Source organism: Ranitomeya variabilis, chromosome 2 (assembly GCF_051348905.1).
Source record: "Ranitomeya variabilis isolate aRanVar5 chromosome 2, aRanVar5.hap1, whole genome shotgun sequence".
Classification (NCBI taxonomy): domain Eukaryota; kingdom Metazoa; phylum Chordata; class Amphibia; order Anura; family Dendrobatidae; genus Ranitomeya; species Ranitomeya variabilis.
In genome coordinates, this window is record NC_135233.1 from 51,108,773 (window position 1) to 51,131,744 (window position 22,972).

Sequence of the window (22,972 nt, forward strand, 5' to 3'; positions counted from 1 at the left end):
TAGATAAGTTCCTTAGGGGGTCTACTTTCCAAAATGGTGTCAGTTGTGGGGGGTTTCAATGTTTAGGCACATCAGGGGCTCTCCGAACACAACGTGGCATCCCATGTCAATTCCAGTCAATTTTGCATTGAAAAGTCAAATGGCGCTCCTTTCCTTCCGAGCTCTGCGGTGCGCCCAAACAGTGGTTTGCCCCCACATATGGGGTATGAGCGTACTCAGGACAAATTGTACAACAACTTTGGGGGTCCATTTTCTCCTGTTACCCTTGGTAAAATAAAACAAATTGGAGCTGAAATAAATTTTGTGTAAATAAAAATGAACATTTAACTTTTTTTCAAACATTCCAAAAATTCCTGTGAAACACCTGAAGGGTTAATAAATTTCTTGAATGTGGTTTTGAGCACCTTGAGGGGTGCAGTTTTTAGAATGGTGTCACACTTGGGTATTTTCTGTCATATAGACCCCTCAAAATGACTTCAAATGAGATGTGGTCCCTGAAAAAAAATGGTGTTGTAAAAATGAGAAATTGCTGGTCAATTTTTAACCCTTATAACTCAATAACAAAAAAAAAATTTGGTTCAAAAATTGTGCTGATGTAAAGTAGACATGTGGGAAATGTTACTTATTAAGTATTTTGCGTGACATATGTCTGTGATTTAAGGGCATAAAAATTCAAAGTTGGAAAATTGCGAAATTTTCAAAATTTTCGCCAAATATCCGTTTTTTTAACAAATAAATGCAAGTTATATCGAAGAAATTTTACCACTATCATGAAGTACAATATGTCACGAGAAAACAATGTCAGAATCGCCAAGATCCGTTGAAGCGTTCCAGAGTTATAACCTCATAAAGGGACAGTGGTCAGAATTGTAAAAATTGGCCTGGTCATTAACGTGCAAACCACCCTTGAGGGTGAAGGGGTTAAGTGCAAAATTGGCTCTGTCACTAAGGGGTTAAACAATATCTATTTGATTTGATATGACCAATTCAAGTGCCTGTCTTAAAATCAGGATTATACAGGATTGAACAGCTATACTTACAAAAATTTTAAAAGTAGACTGGGCTCATCAGGTCTTAGAGAGCTATATGGCTGCAAAGCATGCAAATGATTCGTTTTTGCAAGAAAGTGTATAAAGTTTGTATTGTGAAATCTACTAACAGATCTGCTTTAAATCTCCCTGGAACCCTAAATATATCTGATATGTAGCTTTAGCGTTAGATGAATTATTCTTGAATTATTCTTGTTTGTGCTTTTTTTGACCAGATGACCAGACTAGCCTTTTGATGATGAATATTCTAGGGATTGAGTGAATATGATTTTGCTGTAGTTTGGATGTAAGGTGCAATGTATTCATCAACATCCCCCCTGACCCCATTAATGTGAAGGGCTCGCTGCTCCAACGCTTGATGGGAAGGCTGGTGATTTTAATCTGCTGAAGGCTGCAGAGTCTGCCTAAAGGGCTCTTACAAGTCTTCTGCAGAGCAGACACAATAGCAACTGAAATAATTAATGCTTCTTATGCCATTCATTTTCCAAAGGTCAACAAGAAAATAGAATATATCCTTTGTTACCTTCTTAGAACGAGTCAGAAGCATATGTTCTAAAGTCTAGCTCCTCTTTGTTTGCAAACATAATGTTTGCGTTGGTCAGAATAGAAAACATAGCGGAGAATGATACAGAAAAATGTGTTTTCTGCTCATGTACGCCACATTTCCAAGACATCAACAAGTAAGAATGTTTTGATGCACTCCCCTCCACTTTTTTGTCTAGTCAATCACAAATATTCCAATATATTAAGTCACTAAGTCACTGCATTGTCATTTTGGTATACATCACCCAAATAGGAGCAGAAAAGTTTCTAAGATGAACTGAAAATGACTCTTGATTTTTACTTTAGTAACTAATTTTTATGCTTTGATAAATCAGTTCTCAGTGGTTACTACTGAGAACTCTTAGGGGTTTATGTAATGAGTTGAGGAGAAGGATTGTAGTGAATGTATTTTCTTCCTAGAACTGTCCTATATCTATAAAAACACATGTTAAGACACTATGGTTTAGGCTTGATACTGTTGGCCAACAACCAGGGCTGGGACGAAGGATAGGCGGAGGTAGGCAACCTCACAGCACATTGAGGAGCTCAATTAAAAAAAGTCATTATTAATGTCGTTGCTCTGAATCCCCTCCAGATCCTGTGCATACAGCCCAATGATGGCCACAGGGCAACTAGACAGGTAAGCAGGGTCATTGACACTGCTCAACGATCTGCTTATGTCTTCGCTGTAAGGCGGTGGACATGCTGCTCACACCCCTTGAAGAATCTGTGTTGATATAATGCATTGTTTTGCACATTTACTATTTTGCATTGTCATGCGATGAAGCTGTGTTCTGCCCTCTGACAGGTAGTGAGTAGGAATCAACAGAGTTAACAGTTGGGACTAGCCCAGGATGGGGGGGGCTATGTGAAAAGATATGGGGAGACTTCCTGGTAGAGCGTCAGATAGCTTGCAGCTATAGCAGACCTCAGTTCTGGCTAGTTACTAGAACAACATGAAGTGGATGTCCCTGTGGCAAGAGGGAGAGAAAGGTGCCAGGTAGTAAGACCCTGTAGAGAAGAGACAATTGGAAGAAAAGTGAGAAGCAGTCTGGAGTTGGGACAGAAATAGTGAGAAAGCGAAGGGAGAAGTATTGGGGCCTGGGGCAGGAAGTCAAGCAGGTCTGTAAGGAGTTATCTGCTAGAAAGATAATGAAACAAAAATGGAAAGTGAAGAGAGATGAAGGGAAAATGCACCATGTGGTAGTCCAGAGGCATCAGTAGAAAAAGAAGCTGAGTAGCCGCCATATTGGCTCAGAAAATTCTCCTACAGAGAAAGGGATGAGGGTTAGAGTTAGAGTTAAGGACTGTTCCTTACTGGACTGTAGTAACATTATTGAGAACAAGGGAAGATTCTGAAGTAGTCTGCTGGGCTGTGCAAAGAGTAGAGGAAGTAACCGAGGAAGATAGAGTGTTTCTAGGAAAGAAAACATGTGTGTGATGATACCGCTTGTTTTTAAAGAAACGTATTTCTACTATTCTTCAGTAAAAAGAAGTGTATTTTTGAACTGTGGTTTCCCTCACTAATCTCCATAGCATCCAGTCATGGCCAGCCGAATGCAACGGCACCATTTGGTCTGCAGAGACATATCGCCATGACAGGAGAAATCCACACCCAGCCAGGTCCCTCACTTTCATGTAGCGTGCCGGGAAGAAAAAAGAGGTAAGTAAAAAGCAGTAGTGCATATAAATAACATTCTGTACTTACTAAACACTGTTACTAAACCTTACCATGTGTCAAAAATGTTGCATGTCATATTGCAGTATATATGTCCTATGTCATATTGCAATATAAGCGATCAGATGATGGCAGGTTTAACTAACCTAAGAAGACTAAAAAATACAAATGCAAAAATAAAGCTTTTAAAAATATAGGAAAAAATTTTTTTTTATAGAAGTTGCATTCACCCATTTATCAGTATCTGGTATCTCCGAGTCTATTATAGTTCAATGTATCAAGATATAAAATTAATTAACACGATTAGTAAACAAGAAGAAAATAGAAATGCAAGAAGATTAGAACATCACATACAAGCCGAATGTCATCAATAAAAATGTGAGCTTTTCACCTTCAAAAAACACTCACATAGCACCATATTATACAGTGTACAGTATTCTGTATCCTGCTTTATTATTATAAATGTGCAATATATTAATTTTGGGGTGTAATCAATGCGGTTGTATATGCTGTGTGTTAAATGGACAACTTGCAAGGAAGAATTTTGTGCAGTGCCTCATGCGTTGCGGGCTGCTCTTTCATTCCAGAGTTGAGGGAACACAACTTTCTTTATCTGCCTAGGGCATTGACCTTGCCAAGAACTCTATAGACACCAATGGTGCTGCCGTATGGTGTCTCAGAATAGCGACCATATTATGTAAATATACCCCTGGACGTAAAATTCCTAAGGAAGAATTCCTCTATGATCTGACATCTTGTAGCGCATTGCATGATCTGAGGCATACTATAGAGCTAATGTTACCGTATATTGGCCCTGTACACATTGGAGGTTGTACAGAGTTTTAATATCACTTTGTACTGAAATCCTGGTAATTAGCCTAGAGTTGGCTTGAGCAAATGATGAGAAAGTTTTCTTCATCCATAATTCATCTCATAATGTGCAACTGCTACTCCAATGAGGTGGAGTCTAAGTCAGTTTGGAACAAAACAAAGCAAGCCAGGCACAAAAATAACTACTTAATACGAGAAAAAAAATGGATGTTATTGCCTTCAGGCATATCTCTGCTCATTAGGCATTGGAGCAGAAGAACTATCTAAGTCCTCCTAAAGGCTGGTCACCCACCTTAGGCTAGGTTCACATTGCGTTAGTGGGTGATCGCTAACGGACAGCGTTGCACGGCGAAAATGTCGCAATTAACGCCGTGCAACGGGTCCGTTATCGCACCCATTGACAGCAATGTAAATTTCGCCTGCAGCGCATCACTAGCGCGTGCCTTTTTCGGCTCGCGCTAGTGATGTGCCGTTCTTCTGTGAGGCGCCTCGACGCTGCAAGCAGCGTCCGCGGCGCGCCCGAGGTCCGTTCCCCGCTCTCGCAGATCGGGGATCTGCGAGAGCGGGGACGTTAACGCGACCCCTGAACGTGGCCCCTAAATAAACATTGCGTTAGCGCAATCCGCTAGCGCTAGCGCTAAACGGATTGCCCTAACGCAATGTGAACCTAGCCTTAGACTTCTGTAGACTGAATGTTAGATCGGTCAGTGGTTATTCTTTACAATATTTCATACCCATGCATGTGTTCTCAATGACCAGAAGGTAGTGTTCATCTACCAGTGGCTTATCTCTCTTGAGAATGAAAGGATCGAATCAGGTATATTGATGTAAGGAAGTGGAGGTACTGCTCACACCCCTTAGAGAGATATGTGTTGCTATATAATATATTGCACTTCTGTTATAAATGTGATTTTGTCTGTTTAGCAATTTGTGTGCACATAGTTGGAGTATAGGTAGCATTAATAATTGGGACTAGCCCAGAATGGAAGGGGCTATGTGAGGAGACAGAAGATGACTTTCTGACAATGAGTTAGTTAGAACCCAAGTTTGACAGCTGGCAGACTGACATGTCATAGTGTGTTGTGTGATGAGCGAGTGTACTCGTTGCTCTGGTCTTCCCGAGAACGCTCAGGTGGTCTTCGAGTGTTCATGACTGCTCGGAGATTTAGTTTTTGTTGACGCAGCTGCATGATTTACAACTGCTAGCCAGCCTGAGTACATGTGGGGGGTCCCTGGTTGTTAGGGAATCCCCATATGTATTCAAGCTGTCTAGCAGTCACAAATCATGCAGCTGTGGCCCCGAAAACTAAATCTCCGAGCACTAACAAATACTCGGAGACCACCCGAGCGTGCAATGAGTATACTCTCTCATCACTAGTTGTGTGTGAAGAGGTTAGACCCAAGGACATCAGATAATATGTCCTAAGGACCAAGGAAACGTGATGGAGAGAAACATGAGACGCAAAACTGTGAAGTGCAAAAGAAACGAAGTGTTATTAACTGTAACTGAGAAGTGTCCATGCCTGCTTAAATCAAGACAAACCTTTGTGATGAAACATGACTATTATCTGATCTACATAGTTATTTTCCAGTTCATATTCAGTAAAAACAGGTTTAATGCTGGACTTTTGTATCCCTCAATTCGTTCTTTAACATCTGGACCTGGCCTGCCCGATATAGGGGCACCATGCAGTCTGCAGAGACATATCGCCTAGGTAATAGCAGCCACACATACAGTAGCATGCTGAGGCTTGGAAGACGAGTACCTCGCCCACAGCTACTGCCCTGCACCACGTTACATTGACTTCACTCAGCTCACAGGAGTTATACATGCCAGCATGACTGCTGTGGCCACTGATTGACTGCCACAGCCACATGAATGACTGATGTGACATCAATACTGCAGGATCGGTGGCGACCACCAAAATTATAGAGTGGGTCAACTATACCAGTGGGGTGTTAAGCAAGTACTTTTATTAATTTAAAGAGAATCTGTCAGTAGGATCAACTCTCCACAACCATCCTTATGGTAATGTAAGCTATTGAAGCTTTAAGAAAATCATACCTTTATATGTGTGATCTGATGCCTTACTTAATCTACATTTTTTAATATATAAATGAGCTGATATTACGGTCGGACATAGATCTCCCTGAGAATCTGCCTCCAGAGCTTATTTTAAGCAAAAAGGAGTTGTTACGAATGTAAGACATGTAGATCAGCAGAAAAGACTGTCAGTCATTACATGTCTCACACTGGTAACTCCCCTTTTCACTAAAAATAAGCTCTGGAGGCAGATTCTCAGGGAGATCTATGTCCGACCCATAGATCTTAACTGCTCATTTACATATTAAGAAAAATTTGGGTTACTCTTGAATAAAACATGGAATTGCAAATATCAAGATATAATTTTATTCAACTTCCTATAGGTCACAGGAATGACCAATGTCCACCAATGTTTCATCCTACTGACAGATTCCCTTTAACACATTCCCTTCTCCTGGCCAATTTTTGAAATATCTCAGACAACCTCCTTAAGGATTAAAATGTTCTTAATAAGAAATGAAAATCTTCTTCACAGAAAGCATGCCTTATCCTTCATATTTTTTCTTCTTTATAAAGTCTGGCTTCAGGTCTGACTTCACAAATCCTTGAGCTAAAAACAGGACATACTTTTCTTATATGTAATATTACATGTAACTCTATGGCATCAATATGACCTAAGCTATATTTCATATCCCCGTTTATTAGTTTTTTTTAACACTTTACATATTTATTTTGTTTGTAACTTTACTCTTCTTGCTAAACGTTGGTGGAAAATTCACAAATCTTGAGATTTTTGTTTATTTTTTGGAAAATATTGTCATTATTATTTCAGCAGAAATAGTTACTTATTGTAGGATAGAGGAACAGTTTTATCCTAAGACTTCTGCTGCTAATGCTGTTTCATCATGATTGTCTTTCATGTTCCATAGATGCTGCAGATCAAGTTGTGATCCCGAGTTTCCCTTCAACATCACTTATAGCCCTTGAAACATGGTTCATGTTGACATTTTGCACTAATCCCCCCGCTGATCTCTACAGTGAGGTAACATACATGCTCAGACTGGCTTATAGAGCCAAGGAATCAGGACAGTCTGATACTCTGTGACTGGCTGGTGCTTAGTAGGAATCTCAAGATATTTACAGATAAATGCTATAGATGGACTTCACCTATTTACTACATATTTATCTCCATGGCACGTCTGTCACTTATTTTACTGTACCTTTCTGAGCTCAACAGAGTTCAGAAAAATACACCCAATTTACCAAAACATTAAAAATAATTCAAGGGAAGCTATAATTTAAAAAAAAATGACCTATTATTTAAATCAGATTTGTGTGTTACTCGTATATTTAAAAAAAAATGGTAATATCTTTTTTATACCATAATTTTTCAGAAAAAAATGATTAAACTTGCCAATTTCAGACTTCTTTAGACTCATACTTCCTGTCCTTTAAGGAAGGGTCTTCAGCAGTCTCATTATCATCAGAGGCAGGATTACAATGACAGCACCTCTTTACATAGTTGATGATACAGGATCCACCAATCACAATAGATTATGTCACAGTTCAGCTTCACTTAATGACCTTTGCACACGATCATTAGATGCTTCTTTTTTAAGCGTCCAAGAAAGATAGTGTCAGACTCTGTTCATTGTGGTTAATGTACATTTCCTGAACCAACAGGAAGTTGGAGTCTGAAAAAATACCCCAGTGGCCAGTGTGAACATTGCAAATATTTTCACACGGCAGTTACAAATATTTTATATTTTTCATACATATTATTCTTAATTTTTAATATATTAATATATACACACAGTTGTGCTCAAAAGTTTACATACTCCAGCAGAATTTTTGCTTTCTTGGCCTTTTTTCAGAGAATATGAATAATAACACCAAAACTTTTTCTCCACTCATGGTTAGTGGTTGGGTGAAGCCATTTATTGTCAAACTACTGTGTTTTCTCTTTTTAAATCATAATGACAACCCAAAACATCCAAATGACCCTGATCAAAAGTTCACATACCCCGGTGATTGTGGCCTGATAACATGCACAGAAGTTGACACAAATGGGTTTGAATGGCTACTAAAGGTAACATCCTCACCTGTGACCTGTGCTTGTAATCAGTGGGTGTGCATAAAAGCTGAGTGAGTTTCTGGGATTCAGACAGACTCTTGCATCTTTCATCCAGCTACTGACGTTTCTGGATTGTGAGTCATGGGGAAAGCAAAAGAATTGTCAACGGATCTAAGGGTAAAGGTAGTTGAATTGTCTAAAACAGGAAAGGGATACAAAAAGATATCCAAGGAATTGATTATTATTATTATCATTTATTTATATAGCACCATTGATTCCATGGTGCTGTACATGAGAAGGGGTTGCATACAAGTTACAGATATCATTTACAGTAAACAAATTAACAATGACAGACTGATACAGAGGGGCGAGGACCCTGCCCTTGCAGGCTTACATTCTACAGGATTATGGGGAAGGAGACATTAGGTTGAGGGTTGAAGGAGCTCCGGTGTTGGAGAGGCGGTAGCTCCGGTAGTGGTGAGGAGGCATTGCAGGCTGTAGGCTTTCCTGAAGAGATGGGTTTTCAGGTTCCGTCTGAAGGATCCGAATGTGGTTGATAGTCGGACGTGTTGGGGCAGAGCATTCCAGAGGATGGGGATATTCTGGAGAAGTCTTGGAGGTGGTTGGATGAGGAGCGAATAAGTGTGGAGGAGGGAAGGAGGTCTTGGGAGGATCAAAGATTACGTGAGGGAAGATATCGGGAGATTAGTTCAGAGATATATGGAGGAGACAGGTTATGGATGGCTTTGTAGGTCAGTATTAGTAATTTGAACTGGATACGCTGAGGGAATGGGAGCCAGTGAAGAGATTTTCAGAGGGGGAAGTGGAGGAGTAGCGAGTAGAGAGATGAATTAGTCGGGCAGCAGAGTTAAGGATGGACTGGAGAGGTGCAAGGGTGTTAGCAGGGAGGCCGCAGAAAAGGATGTTGCAGTAGTCAAGGCGGGAGATGATGAGGGCATGCACAAGCATTTTAGTAGATTGGGGGTTGAGGAAAGGACGGATTCTGGAGATATTTTTGAGCTGGAGGCGACAGGAGGTGGACAGAGCTTGGATGTGCGGTTTGAATGACAGGGCAGATTCAAGGGTTAATGAAAGTCACCAGCGTTCAAACTGTGATTAACAAATGGAAAATCAGGGGCTCTGTAAAAACAAAACCACGGTCAGGTAGACCAACAAAAATGTCGTCCACAACTGCCAGGAAAATTGTTCGGGATGTAAAGAAAAACCAACAAATAACATCAGCTGAAGTACAGGACTCTCTGAAAACTAGTGGTGTGGCTGTTTCAAGATGCCCAATAAGGAGGCACTTAAAGAAAAATGGGCTGCATGATCGAGTCACCAGAAGAAAGCCATTACTACACAAATGCCACAAAGTATTTAATCTACAATATGGAAAACAGCACAGAGACAAGCCTCCAAACTTCTGGAACAGGATAATTTGGAGTGATAAGACCAAAATTGAACTTTTTGGCCACAACCATTTGGAGAGAGGTCAACAAGGCCTATGATGAAAGGAACACCATTTCGACTGTAAAGCACAGATGTGGATCACTGATATTTTGAGGATGTGTGAGCTACAAAGGCACAGGAAACTTGGTCAAAGGGGAATGACGAAGGAATTAATTCCGAAGCGCGCGTAGGAGTGTGGGAGTTATTAGGAACCGGCGGACCATTAAAGGTATACAGCCCCTTCTATTGATTCTGCATTTTCACTTGTTGCACCTAAAGCACTTAATGTGCTACATTAGCCTCTCTTTTGTTTTTGCATCTTGCACTTTAAATCGTTTCTATTGGAGAGTGAGCTCTCCCCACATGTTTATTCTGATTATTTCTTTTGGCAGTTTTTATTTTTCACTTCCCTAGATATACATTTTTGATGATGTGAATCACTATTATTTGTGGTCACCTTTGTGGCTTTCCTTATATAAATATATTTTACATATTTTTTTATATGTATTTTTGAATCAGTTGTTTTGGGGCCCTGTATGAGATCATGTATATTTTTTAACTAATTATTGTTTTATATGTGTCCAATTCCTTTGGTCCGCCATTTATAGTATTGGATCTATACATACATTTTTACTTTTTTGTATATTTTTTTATTTATAATCCTAATACGTGCACATACTTTTTATGTAGTACTACTGTTTGCCAATTTTGTGAAATAAAGGTAATTTTATTAGAATATTCCTGGTCTCTTATTTCCTGGTAGTCAACTGTCTTGGGTATTTTCTCTTGGTTCCCTATTATCTGAGTGGTCCTCACTCACTTTCACAGAGCACCTGTGTAATCACTATATGTATACACATACTGTATATATAGTCTTTTATTTAAATTTTATATGAGGGTGGGATTCTCAGGTGTTTCTGTTGTATTGATTTTAATGAAAATAGTAATAATAAAGAACCTGGTTATTGGTCAATAATATAATAATATAATGTTATATACTCTGTAGGATAAAGTATAACTCTGGTATTAATTGTCAAACTCATAATGTGAGATCCAAGTCAGTATAAAGGAATGCCAGAGATTAATCACCACACGTTTCGCTGGTCAAGCCAGCTTCATCAGGGGAGGGTAACCTAGTGAGGCAAATCGCAGCATCTCATTCATCAGTTGGTCTCAGCCTTGACTGTTGCATCTTGTCACTGCTCAGGCTGAAAACTGTTTATCCCCAGACATGGAATACGGTGTGGGACAGAACGTCAGGCAAGTGAGGGATATGGTTGTTTTTTATTCTTGCTTTATTACAGGAGGACGAGGGCTTCTGTGGAATAGAAGTTAGGTGAGTATAACTGTGTTTGTTATTTTTAATTAAAAATGGAAAAGTGTGTTTTATTTTTATTTAAAGTAAAAGACTTTATTCTGGCTGTGTGTTTATTTACAATACAACCATAGACTTAGTAATGGATAGGTGTCTTATAGACGCTTCTCCATTTCTAATCCGTGGGCTTGATGTCACCAGACAATACAAAGGTGACATTAACTCCGGAAATATGAACCCCGCTTACCACCGCCACTGGGCAAATTATAAGAACTGGGCAAAGCGCCAGAATTAGCACATCTAATAAATGTGTCTTTTTTGGGTGACTGCGGGCTGCTGTTTCTAGGTTGGGGGGGAATATCCATGGCCCCTTACCAGCCTGAAAATACCATCTCCCAGCTGTCTGCTTCAGCAAGGCTGGTTATCAAAAATGGGGGGACCCCACGTTGTTTTTTTTAAATTATTTATTTAAAAAAATGTATTGCTGAAGCTGACAGGTGAGGGTTGCGGCCTGCAGCTGACGGTTTTTCCTGGCTGGTTATCAAAAATACAGGGGAACTCATGCCGTTAATTTAATTTATTTATTTATAGTGCAGGCTATTATCAGTTGAATCCAACTCTCAACATTCTCCACTGCTACCGCTGATCGTAGCGTTAGCAGGTGAAAATGATGACTGCTGCCTTCAGCACCCAGTGCCTGGGAACAGCTCCAACAGTACCGCTGATTGCCGGGAGCCGGTACGTGTCACATTGATGACAACCGTGTGTCATCAGTGTGCATTAGTGCTGAACGTTTGGTGACCCGTGCTGCTGTTAAAAATCGGACATGTTAGCGTGTTTTACCCAATGACACGTGGTCCCTGGAAGCACACTCACATGTGCACAGACCCATTCACTTGAATGGGTCTACATGTGTAAGTGTCTCCGATATGTGTGAAAACTGTCACCACTCGTACCAGACACACTGACATCTGAAAGAGCCCTTTAGCTCATGGCATATACCTGCACAAACAGAAAGTTCCAATGAATCTGTTTGGCTCATGTTTATTAACCACTGAAGTCCATTAATTGCTTTTAAACGGTCAAGTTCTGTTTTTGCTAACTTTGCAGGTAAGCATTTAATCCATCTATAACATCAGGTACATTGTAAAAACAATAAAAAATATCAACATTTTAACAAAAAACTAAACAAACGTGGATGAACAATAGACAAACTGATAATTATGGATACCTAATTGTGAAAGACACCTATTAATGGTTTGTATCCAGTTATGTTTCTTTGTCTTTTATAACAGCGATGTCTGGTAGAATAGGACAAGCATGGCACAGGATCTTGGATCAGAACTGTCAATCACCCTGAAGAGTCCCACCTACATTCATATGCTTACATATAGAGGTTTTACAATCCCTTTTAAGACTAAATTTGTCTTTTTTTTAAGTGAAAGATTTATTTTATTAAAGATTTTTCTGGATGTTAGATCAGGCATAAGGTTTTGTCACTAATAATGTCATTTTACTCATCATTGCCCACGTAGAAAATGATCTGCTGATTAACAATTGTAATGGAACATAATTCCAAAAATAAATAGATATAGTGCAAAATTCAATATAACAGAACAGAACATAATGTAATACATGATACAAATACATTCATTTCCATTGACCTAAAGAAATTCTGCCCAAAAAAAAGAGATTGTCTCCATCATCGCAGCAGTGAAGCTCCTTATGAATATCCAGCTGCCAACATTACAAATGATAGGTGAAGTTCTTTTGAACTGATTAACAAGTGTTGTCTAAGGATCCGTCTGGATGATGATCCAGTTTTTACACCATTTAACTCTGGCACTTTCAATCAATGGTCTCTGTGACAGCCACAAACTACAATATCAGGACAATTGCCTGACAGTGCTTCAATTATTGCAGCATGTATTGGCGGCATATAAACTGATAAGAGCGGCATATGGTTGTGAAGCTGTAATGATAACTAAAACTAGTAATGAAGGGTTAGAATTAGAAAAAAAATAAATATGTGGCATGTACATATATATACACACATTTATGTGTATATACACACTATCATGCTCAGACAGTTTCTTCTTTAGAAAACAAATTTTACCTTAAGAGCTTGTCCCACAACCACAGCACAGACGGGTTGTCCGGAGCTTTAATATTGATGGCCTATCCTTAGCTGATAGGCATAGGTTTGGGGTGTCGCACCCCCACCGATGTTAAAGTCTCCGACAGCCACTTTAAAGTACATTTACGACTAATGACTGGCGGCACTAAATGACCACCATCTGATTCTGTAATTAATCAGCCAACGCACATTGGCTTACATTGCTCTCGGTAGCACAGATCTTATTTACACAAGTTGATGTGATGCGAGAGCAATGCCTTTTGGGCGCTTTGCTTGTACGTTTGGGATATTGGCAGCTTAGCTTAGACTACATGATTTTTGTGAAACGAGCATTCTTGGAAACACTTGATCATGATAATTGTGCAGTGTGAATGAACCTCTCTTGACTCATCCTCTGTGTCCAGCTATCGCCCTCTATCACTTCTCTTCTATGCCTCAAAACTACTGGAACAGCAAGCCCATCTTGAACTGTCCTTCCACCTCTCCTCCTGCTCCCTACTTGACCATTTGCTTCTGACGGCATCACTCCACTGAAACTGCCCTGACTAAAGTCACCAATGACCTACTAACTGCTAAATCCAAGTGACACTACTCTGTTCTCTCTTTTTGACACAATTGACCATTCCCTCTAACTACAGATTCTTTGCATGCCTTAGCATCACACACCTGGCCCTATCTTGCATCTCTTCATACCTAACAGACCAGACATTCATCATCTCCCACTCACACCACCTCCTCATCTTGCCCCCTATCTGTCAGTGTAACCCAAGGTTCAGTTCTCAGGCCCCTGCTCTTCTCCATTTACACCTTCAGCCTGGGACAGCTCATAGACTCTGACAGCTTTTACCATCACCGCTATGCTGATCTACCTCTCTGGACCCGATATAATCTCCTTACTAGCCAGAGTCCCACAATATCTGTCTGCTGTTCCTTCTTCTCTGCTAATTTATTAAAACTTAACATGGACAAAACAGAATTCATCATCTTTTCCCATCTCACTCAACCACCCCAACAGACCATTCCATCAAAGTCAAAGCTGCTCACTCTCCCCAGTCCAGCAAGCTTGTTGCATCGACATAACCCTGGACTCTGAACTCTCTTACAAACTACATATCCAAGCCCTTTCCACTTCCTGCTAACTCAAACTGAAAAATATTTCCTGGATCCATGCAATACTTAATCAAGAATCTGCAAAAACTCTAGTCTATGCCCTAATCATCTCCCGCCTCAACTACTGCAACCTTCTGCTCTGTGGCCTCCCTTACTATTACACCCGCGCCAATCTATCCTAAACTCTGCTGCCTGCCTAATCCACCTGTCCCCCCGCTATTCCCCAGCTTCTCCCCACTGTCAATCCCTTCACTGGCTCCCCATTGCCCAGAGACTCCAGTTTAAAACTCTAACTATGACATACCAAGCCATCAACAGCCTGTCTCCTTCATAGATCTGTGACCTCGTCTCCCGGTATTTACCTGCACGCAACCTCCAATCCTCACAAGATCTCCTTCTCTACTCCCCTCTTATCTTCTCTTCCCACAATCGCATAAAAGATTTTTTCTGTGTATCCCCCCTACTCTGGAACTCTCTACCTTAACATATCAGACTCCCGCCTACCGTGGAAACCTTCAAAAGGAACCTGAAGACCTACCTCTTCCAATAAGTCTACAACCTACAGTAATCATTGTTCTATCATACTGCTGCATGCCCAGCTCTACCCTCACCTACTGAATTGTCAGCCATCCCTTGTAGATTGTGAGCCTTCACAGGCAGGGTCCTCTCTCCTCCTGTACTAGTCACTGACTTGTATCTGTCATGATCTCAATGGCAAGAGATCATAGCATAAGCATATATAGGAACAAGCTCTTGGAAGATGGGAACTGAGCTGACCATGAACTAAACCTAACACACAACTAGCAGTGGCCGGGTAGCATGCCTACGTTGATTCAAGATGCCCAGCACCAGCCAGAGGACTAAATAATGCTAGCAGAGGAAAATATTAGTCCTAGCTCACCTCTAGAGAAATACCCCAAAAGGAGACAGAGGCCCCCCACATGTATTGGCGGTGAATTAAGATGAAACAACAAACGTAGTATGAAAATAGGTTTAGCAAATTTGAGGTCCACTTACTACATAGCAGAAGACAGAAAGGACACTTTCATGGTCAGCTAAAAACCCTAATCAAAACACCATCCAGAAATTACTTTAAAACTCTGGCATTAACTCATAACACCAGAGTGGCAATTCCTGTTCACAAGAGCTTTCCAGACACAGTAACGAAACTACAGCTGTGAACTGGAACAAAAATGCAAAAACAAACATGGACAAGAGTCCAACTTATCTAGTAGTTGTCTAGGAGCAGGAACAAGCACAGAGAGGCTTCTGATAACATTGTTGACCGGCAAGAAACTAACAGAGCAGCAAGGTTATATAGCGACTCCCACATCTTGATGGGAACAGGTGAACAGAGAAGATGAAGACACCAGTTCAATTCCACCAGTAGCCACCGGGGGAGCCCAGAATCCAAATTCACAACAGTACCCCCCCCTCAAGGAGGGGGCACCGAACCCTCACCAGAACCACCAGGGCGATCAGGATGGGCCCTATGAAAGGCACGAACCAGATCAGAGGCATGAACATCAGATGCATTCACCCAAGAATTATCCTCCTGGCCGTATCCCTTCCACTTGACCAGATACTGGAGTCTCCGTCTGGAAACACGAGAGTCTAAGATTTTCTCCACAACGTACTCCAACTCACCCTCAACCAACACCGGAGCAGGAGGCTCAACGGAAGGCACAACCGGTACCTCATACCTGCGCAATAATGACCGATGAAAAACGTTATGAATAGAAAAGGATGCAGGGAGGTCCAAACGGAAGGAAACAGGGTTAAGAATCTCCAATATCTTATACGGGCCAATGAACCGAGGCTTAAACTTAGGAGAAGAGACCCTCATAGGGACAAAACGAGAAGACAACCACACCAAATCCCCAACACAAAGCCGAGGACCAACACGACGGTGGCGGTTGGCAAAAAGCTGAGTCTTCTCCTGGGACAACCTCAAATTGTCCACCACCTGCCCCCAGATCTGATGCAATCTCTCCACCACAGCATCCACTCCAGGACAATCCGAAGATTCCACCTGACCAGAGGAAAATCGAGGATGAAACCCCGAATTACAGAAAAACGGGGACACCAAAGTGGCAGAGCTGGCCCGATTATTGAGAGCGAACTCCGCCAATGGCAAAAAAGCAACCCAATCATCCTGGTCAGCAGACACAAAACACCTCAGATATGTCTCCAGGGTCTGATTAATCCGCTCGGTCTGGCCATTCGTCTGAGGATGGAAAGCGGACGAAAAAGATAAATCTATGCCCATCCTAGCACAGAATGCCCGCCAAAATCTAGACACGAATTGGGTCCCTCTGTCAGAAACGATATTCTCAGGAATACCATGCAAACGAACAACATTTTGAAAAAACAGAGGAACCAACTCGGAAGAAGAAGGCAACTTGGGCAGAGGAACCAAATGGACCATCTTAGAGAAACGGTCACACACCACCCAGATGACAGACATCTTCTGAGAAACAGGCAGATCTGAAATAAAATCCATCGAGATGTGCGTCCAAGGCCTCTTAGGAATAGGCAAGGGCAACAACAATCCACTAGCCCGAGAACAACAAGGCTTGGCCCGAGCACAAACGTCACAAGACTGCACAAAGCCTCGCACATCTCGTGACAGGGAAGGCCACCAGAAGGACCTTGCCACCAAATCCCTGGTACCAAAAATGCCAGGATGACCTGCCAACGCAGAAGAATGAACCTCAGAGATGACTCTACTGGTCCAATCATCAGGAACAAACAGTTTATCAGGTGGGCAACGATCAGGTCTATCCGCCTGAAACTCCTGCAAGGCCCGCCGCAGGTCTGGAGAAACGGCTGACAATACCACTCCATCCTTAAGGATACCTGTGGGCTCAGAGTTACCAGGTGAGTCAGGCTCAAAACTCCTAGAAAGGGCATCCGCCTTAACATTCTTAGAACCCGGTAGGTATGACACCACAAAATTAAACCGAGAGAAAAATAATGACCAGCGCGCCTGTCTAGGATTCAGGCGCCTGGCGGTCTCAAGATAAATCAAATTTTTGTGGTCAGTCAATACCACCACCTGATGTCTGGCCCCCTCAAGCCAATGGCGCCACTCCTCAAAAGCCCACTTCATGGCCAAAAGCTCCCGATTCCCAACATCATAATTCCGCTCAGCGGGCGAAAATTTACGGGAAAAGAAGGCACAAGGCCTCATCACGGAGCAGTCAGAACTTTTCTGCGACAACACTGCCCCAGCTCCGATCTCAGAAGCGTCGACCTCAACCTGAAAAGGTAGAGCAACATCAGGCTGACGCAACACAGGGGCAGAGGAAAAACGGCGCTTAAGCTCCCGAAAGGCCTCCACAGCATCAGGGGACCAATCAGCAACATCAGCACCCTTCTTAGTCAAATCGGTCAATGGCTTAGCAATATCCGAAAAACCAGCAATAAATCGACGATAAAAGTTAGCAAAGCCCAAAAATTTCTGAAGACTCTTAAGAGAAGAGGGCTGCGTCCAATCACAAATAGCTTGAACCTTGACAGGATCCATTTCAATGGAAGAGGGGGAAAAAATATATCCCAAAAAGGAAATCCTCTGTACCCCAAAAACACACTTAGAACCCTTCACACACAAAGAATTAGACCGCAAAACCTGAAAAACCCTCCTGACTTGCTGGACATGAGAGTCCCAGTCATCCGAAAAAATCAGAATATCATCCAGATACACAATCATAAATTTATCCAAATAATCGCGAAAAATATCATGCATAAAGGACTGGAAAACTGACGGAGCATTAGAAAGACCAAAAGGCATCACTAAATACTCAAAGTGGCCCTCGGGCGTATTAAATGCGGTTTTCCACTCATCCCCCTGCCTGATTCGCACCAAATTATACGCCCCACGAAGGTCAATCTTAGAGAACCACTTGGCCCCCTTTATGCGAGCAAACAAATCAGTCAGCAACGGCAATGGGTATTGATATTTAACAGTGATTTTATTCAAAAGCCGATAATCAATACATGGTCTCAAAGAGCCGTCTTTTTTTGACACAAAGAAAAAACCGGCTCCTAAGGGAGATGACGATGGACGAATATGTCCCTTTTCCAAGGACTCCTTTATATATTCACGCATAGCAGCATGTTCAGGCACAGACAGATTAAATAAACGACCCTTTGGGTATTTACTACCCGGGATTAAATCTATGGCACAATCGCACTCTCGGTGCGGAGGTAACGAACCAAGCTTGGATTCTTCAAAGACGTCACGATAGTCAGACAGGAACTCAGGAATTTCAGAGGGAATAGATGATGAAATGGAAACCACAGGTACATCCCCATGAGCCCCCTTACATCCCCAGCTCAACACAGACATAGCTCTCCAGTCGAGGACTGGGTTGTGAGATTGCAGCCAAGGCAATCCTAGCACCAAATCATCATGTAGATTATACAGCACCAGAAAGCGAATAATCTCCTGGTGACCCGGATTAATACGCATAGTTACTTGTGTCCAGTATTGTGGTTTATTATTAGCCAATGGGGTGGAGTCAATCCCCTTCAGAGGAATAGGAGTCTCCAAAGGCTCTAAATCATACCCACAGCGTTTGGCAAAGGACCAATCCATAAGACTCAAAGCGACGCCAGAGTCGACATAGGCGTCCGTGGTAATAGATGACAAAGAGCAAATCAGGGTCACAGATAGAATAAACTTAGACGGTAAGGTGCAAATGGAAACAGATTTACCAAGTTTTTTAGTGCGCTTAGAGCATGCTGATATAACATGAGTAGAATCACCACAATAGAAACACAACCCATTTTTCCGTCTAAAATTCTGCCGCTCGCTTCGGGACAGAATTCTATCACACTGCATACTCTCTGGCGATTTCTCAGTGGACACCGCCAGATGGTGCACTGGTTTGCACTCCCGCAAACGCCTATCGATCTGAATAGCCACTGTCATGATCTCAATGGCAAGAGATCATAGCATAAGCATATATAGGAACAAGCTCTTGGAAGATGGGAACTGAGCTGACCATGAACTAAACCTAACACACAACTAGCAGTGGCCGGGTAGCATGCCTACGTTGATTCAAGATGCCCAGCACCAGCCGGAGGACTAAATAATGCTAGCAGAGGAAAATATTAGTCCTAGCTCACCTCTAGAGAAATACCCCAAAAGGAGACAGAGGCCCCCCACATGTATTGGCGGTGAATTAAGATGAAACAACAAACGTAGTATGAAAATAGGTTTAGCAAATTTGAGGTCCACTTACTACATAGCAGAAGACAGAAAGGACACTTTCATGGTCAGCTAAAAACCCTAATCAAAACACCATCCAGAAATTACTTTAAAACTCTGGCATTAACTCATAACACCAGAGTGGCAATTCCTGTTCACAAGAGCTTTCCAGACACAGTAACGAAACTACAGCTGTGAACTGGAACAAAAATGCAAAAACAAACATGGACAAGAGTCCAACTTATCTAGTAGTTGTCTAGGAGCAGGAACAAGCACAGAGAGGCTTCTGATAACATTGTTGACCGGCAAGAAACTAACAGAGCAGCAAGGTTATATAGCGACTCCCACATCTTGATGGGAACAGGTGAACAGAGAAGATGAAGACACCAGTTCAATTCCACCAGTAGCCACCGGGGGAGCCCAGAATCCAAATTCACAACATGTATCGTTCAAGATTATTGTACTTGTTTTTTATTATGTATACCACTTTTCATATGTAAAGCGCCATGGTATAAATGGCGCTATAATAATAGATAATAATAACCTTTATCCATAGTATAGCGGATAAAAGTGTGACAGCTCCAATCCCCAAAAGTCACAAGAGTGGTGGTCCTGTGCCCTCAATTTCAATGGGATAGTATTCAAACTTTTATAACCTTTAATGCAGATGGCTCTGTTAAAGGAAAATTATTTTTATAGCTCTTTAAGAGCTAACTGATTGGATATGCCAATGATTAATGTCTAATCAAAGAAGAATGTTTAGAATTGAGAGTCCTCAGTGGTTGATACCTTTTAATGGCTAACTGAAAAAAGATGGTAACAAATTGCAATTTGTTACCATCTTTTTTCAGTTAGCCATTAAAAGGTATCAACCACTGAGGACTCTCAATTATAAACATTTTTCTATCTACTGGCTAACACGGTACCAAGATCTTTCCTAATCAAAGATCTTACTTCTTGGCCAACTATCAATGAAGACATTGGTCCATGCATCGTTCCACTATAAAATATTGAGAGGTAGGATAACTTTTCTTTTGCTGTTTCAGTGGCCATTATTCACTGTAGAGGGAGAGAAAACACTAAATTTGGCAATATATAATTACTCATATATTGTACACAGAATATGTCATAAATGTGTAATAGACAAGGGTTTCACTACTGGGGACCACATCTGTCTCACGAGAAAGACCCTATTGTCCAGATTCTACCAGTAAAGAGGTGGCTGGCGGCCGAGTGTAACTGTTTTCATTGATTATTTGGGAAATCCAAAAATTGCCGAGCAAGTAGAGCGAGTCCTTCATGCACGGCCACCTCTCCACTGACAGCAGAGGGTGATGGAGCCCGATACATGGTCCTTTAAGGTAGGTACAGTTGCTTCTCACAAAATTAGAATATCATCAAAAAGTTCATTTATTTCAGTTCTACAATACAAAAAGTGAATCTCATATATTATATAGAGTCATTACAAACAGACGTATCCAGGACATGGGCTATGGAGAAAAAGGACTGGACTATTGCTCAGTGGTCTAAGGTGTTGTTTTCAGATGAAAGTAAATTTTGCATTTCATTTGGAAATCAAGGTCTCAGAGTCTGGTGGAAGAGTGGAGAGGCCACAATCCAAGTTGCTTGAGGTCTAGTGTGAAGTTTCCACAATCAGTGATGGTTTGGGGAGCCATGTCATCTGCTGGTGTAGGTCCACTGTGTTTTATCAAGAACAAAGTCAGCACAGTCGTCCACCAGGAAATTTTAGAGCATTTCATGCTTCACTCTGCCGACAAGCGTTTTGGAGATGGAGATTGAATTTTCCAGTAGGACTTGGCACCTGTCCACACTGCCAAGAGTACCAATACCTGGTTTACAAACAGCAGTATCACTGTGCTTGATTGGCCAGCAAACTCATCTGACCTTAACCCCATAGAGAATCTATGGAGTATTGTCAAGAGGAAGATGAGAGACACCAGACCCAACAATGCAGACGAGCTGAAGGCTGTTATCAAAGCAACCTGGGCTTCCATAGCACCTCAGCAGTGCCACAGTCTGATCACCTCCGTGCATTTACTGAACATACATTTCAGTAGGCCATCGATAGTAGAAATAAACTCTTGAAATAGATCACTCTGTTTGTAATGACTCTATATAATATATGAGTTTCACTTTTTGTATTGAAGAACTGAAATAAATTAACTTTTTATGATATTCTAATTTTGTGAGAAGCACCTGTAGATGAAGATCAATGCATTTATGTCATATCCATAAATTCACTGCAGTGCAGCAGGGATGGTGCAGTGCGACAGATAGGCAGGGACCACAAAAAGATCAACATAAACAGTGTCTTTATTCTCAGGCTCACATACCAGGAGTGATATCCTTAGGATCACAGCAGAGTTTCCACAAATACAGTCCGTGTTCAAAACCTATTGCCGTGGGAAATTGCACCGTCGTGTTTCTTGGGTGTATCAGCCACTTTGAAGTTCCAATGTTAGCTCCACAAAGGCCTGGGTGCACAGAGCCTCCTGCTCTGCAGCTTGCAAACTCTAAACTGACACACCCAAGTCAAAACTGACATATTTAAATGAAATGGCAGCCACCGAGCCACTTCCAAAACCCGGAGTGGAGAGAGGGATTCGCCCCACTACCAAACCTGTAAATTCCTCTAAAAATAAAAGCCCTTGATGAGTTTTCCTAAAAATCTGACTGGGTCAACTATTTGGACCCAATCCTCTCTTTCTTTTATTTTGCCTTGTGATTAACAGGCATTCTGCTGTGAATACAAGGCACTCCAGCGGGTTTAATAGGACTCCGTCCGCATCCTAGGGATCGACCCTCGCATATGTTCCCCCTCACTGCCTCACACCATCCATATCCATAGCAATAAATGTAAAAAATATGAATAGCTTTTTAACTAATTTTTGCTTTATTAAAAAAAATTAAAAGAAAAAATGAAAAGCAAACACTAAACAATTAAAAAATATAGAAGAAAAGCATCAGAATTTGATGATAGATTCCCAATTTGTTTGTTTGTTTTTTTACTGGAAATTGTTAACATTCTGATGTTGTTTCTATTATATAATACCCAGAGTTATATTGCTTTCCATTGTATGATATTTGCTATTTTTTTTTCAGAATGGAAACTCACTTTTATGATCTGGATATAGCAGCGAAAGCAAAGGCATTTTAGTTCGGAGAAAAAAAATTCTCAGTCTGAATAAAACTGGTCCTTTAATATGGCAGCCAGGGCTCTCAGCCTGATAACATCCCTGTGTGTCTTGCATTTGGCCTTGTGCGGGAAGGTAAAGTTCCCTTATCTTATCTGTATCTCCACACAACAACCGGCCTCTCTTCCAATTCAGTCTTAATCTCCTTAGTAAATAATACAGATATTTTTCCCATAACAAAAATGGAGCTGCCAGATTGAGTTAGATAAAACCTCTCATTTACACACCATTCTCTTTCAGAATCTGCCTGATTTCTCTTAATCTCTTTAGCTTATCAGAAAAGGCCTTTTCACATTTTAGCCATGGTGTGGT

General features: G+C 41.4%; 1 long non-coding RNA gene across 1 annotated transcript; it reads left to right on the plus strand.

Moving 5' to 3' along the window:
• The first annotated feature begins 3,128 nt into the window (after positions 1–3,128).
• On the plus strand, positions 3,129–22,691 carry LOC143809077 (uncharacterized). The gene is made up of 3 exons (XR_013222062.1): positions 3,129–3,255; positions 7,075–7,187; positions 22,569–22,691. It is a non-coding gene; the product is annotated as an uncharacterized LOC143809077 (long non-coding RNA).
• Positions 22,692–22,972: the final 281 nt, after the last annotated feature.